Below are 2,510 nucleotides of genomic sequence, written 5' to 3'. Positions count from 1 at the left end.
TCAAGAAACAAACATCCTTTAAGCCTGTCCTAATGCTATATTCTATCACATGTAACAAGCCATCCTTTTGGTGGCCTGTGGAATGTTTTAGGGCTGTGTATATTTTCTTTTGTTGTTGTTTTTTTGTTTTTAAATACAAAATTTCACTGGATTCAGAAGAGAAAAACCAAGATTCACGAGGGCAAAGAACCACACAGGCTGCATATGTGGCTGATAAGAATACTCAACATTCTTAATGATGACAGCAGAAAGACATCTTACCTTGTGCACACACCTTGTACAATTCTGCTTTACAGTTACGACTGTTCGGTTTTACCATGGGCAAAATACCCATGCAAAGGGTAACTCAGGTGTTACAACATGAGACAGTTTGGTATAAAAATTCAACTTTCTGATTATGTCACACTAAACTTTTCCCTGTAACACTTACTTCTGCATATCTCCTGAACTTGCATCTTTTTTCAACATGTCATCCACTTCAGCTTAATTTTCCTCATCGGAATCGAATATTATGTGTTTGTGCTTTTCATGCTGGCTGCTTATCCTAGGAAAGACTCATCAAGTCAAACACATCAAATACTTGCTGCCCTCAGACGTGACTCTCTGAAAGACATTTCCATGACACAAAAGGAGGAATCTGCTATTCCTCTTGCAACTCTACAGGTGTTCCAGGGATGGGGTATGCAGCCTTTTGTATACTCTCAAAAGAAAACTGGCAATGTCATCAGAAATTCCAGACTGATTTTAAAGCATCTTGCTCCACATGTATTAATTACCCTCTTCCTTCTACTGCGCTAGTACCTTGTATTGAGGTAGAAGTTGTGAGTATAATTACCAGATTAGAAAGAGCTCCTTGAATGAGTTTCTTCTGTAATTCTCTCACTTTGTGTCTCTCTTCCAGAGCTGCCAGCCTCCTCTGGTTGTCCTGGAGCTATTTCTCTATAGTACTGGGCTCTTTTGAGGCAGCAGCATGAAGACAAAGCTCCTTATCTTCCAGAAGGCTTGTCTTCCCATTCCCACCTTTATTACCTTCACATTCTGGATTTTTTCTGCTTGTATTCCTCTTAAATGTTTTGGAAACCTGTTTTGGGCTCTTCAGCTGCTGTTTAATGTGTTCCTGGGCCCCTGCAGCATCACTGTCCGTGTCACTCCTCCCATCACTCTGATCAGTACTGGCAGCAGCAGCTCCATGCTCTGAGTTTTGGTCTTGTAGAGAACTCACACCTTTGTTCTTCCCTTGCAAATGAGGCCTGGAGCCAGCTGCTGAGGAGAAAGCAGCTGACAGTTCCTTGTGCTGTTCACAAGGCATTTTGTGTCTCTTTTCGCTGCTGACTTCAAGTGAACACGATGGATGGTGCTTTGGCTGATTTTTGGATGACTCCTCCCCACAATAAGATGTACAAGCTTCAAGTCCCAAGCTTTCTATAGACTTCTTCTTTAACCCAGTGCTGTCCTTACTTAACTCTTTTACACAAAGGGACCCCATTCCTCTAAAGGGCATACAAACGTTTGGAAACCTGCTCCTTCTCCATGCTCAGAAGCCAAGGTGTGACACCCAGAACACACACTCTAGTTTCTCTGCAAGGAGACAAAACAGATCAATGACACAGAAGTTAACGTGATTAGAACAACGAATCAGGGACAAATCAGCGCATTAGAAAGCCATGAAGAACCCTATAAGCAGAGCACTCTTTGATTTGCAGTAGGTAACACGCTCTGCTCCACCGCAGCGACAGTAAATCCCGCGCTGCTGCAGGAACCGGGGTTCAGGCGCTGGGGGGTTTTTAAAACCCTGAACCACATAACCAAATGCGCGAGAGTAAGTGCAAACGGCTCTTTGCAGTATAACCCAAGGGTTCCCTATGGAGGGAACGCGAGCCGCCCACAGCCCAACCCTCCCCTCCCGGGAGATGCCAAGGGACCCCCGGACTGAGGAGCCGCGCAGGCGGCTCCGGCCCCGCCTCACCGCCGCCATCTGCAAGCCCCGCAGCGCCACCAGCTTACCCTCCCCCTCGCAACTCTCCCCAGCCCGCACTCGAAAAAAGGGTTCCGCCTCCTGGGGCCGCTGGATTCTGATCGGCTGTTCGTCTCTGCCGGGTTCCTGTTTCCGGCCGGTCAAATGTGGTGGGAACACAGGGGCTGGCTCGTGTAACAGCGGACGCTTTGAACGTAACTAACCAGGAAGAAAAGCAGGGGTGTTTTCTGGAACACGTGAGCAAAAATTAACGTAACCAAGGGAACAGCCGACAAAGCAAGGCTTTTTCCTTTCATTTATAATAACGAACTCGGGAATTATCCCCCAGCAGCTCTGTTGTTTGACCGGGAAGGGGAAGGAAGGCGTGGCCAGCGCCCCCCGCTCGGGCAGCAGCTGTGGTAGCACCCGGGCTTGTGGGCTGGCGCGCGGTTCGAACGGCGCGGGGCGCGCGCGCTGCGTCAGAGCGCTCCGACCGCTCTTCGCTCCGTGCCGGGGCCGCGTCAGAGCGCTCCGACCGCTCCTCGCTCCGTGCCGG

General features: G+C 48.7%; 1 long non-coding RNA gene across 1 annotated transcript in view; it reads left to right on the top strand.

Moving 5' to 3' along the window:
* Positions 1-2,396: 2,396 nt before the first annotated feature.
* The window catches only part of LOC121661141, a 2,255-nt gene continuing 2,141 nt past the window's right edge, over positions 2,397-2,510 (top strand). The window contains exon 1 of the long non-coding RNA XR_006014845.1: positions 2,397-2,510. This exon is cut by the window's right edge and continues 287 nt beyond it. This is a non-coding gene — a long non-coding RNA (uncharacterized LOC121661141).

Source organism: Corvus kubaryi, unplaced genomic scaffold, assembly GCF_017639235.1.
Source record: "Corvus kubaryi isolate FWS band 111438036 unplaced genomic scaffold, C.kubaryi_AGA036_p1.0 124, whole genome shotgun sequence".
In the NCBI taxonomy this organism is placed as follows: Eukaryota; Metazoa; Chordata; class Aves; order Passeriformes; family Corvidae; genus Corvus; species Corvus kubaryi.
Note: the sequence above shows the minus strand (reverse complement) of the source record. Positions and strands in the feature narration are given on the sequence as shown.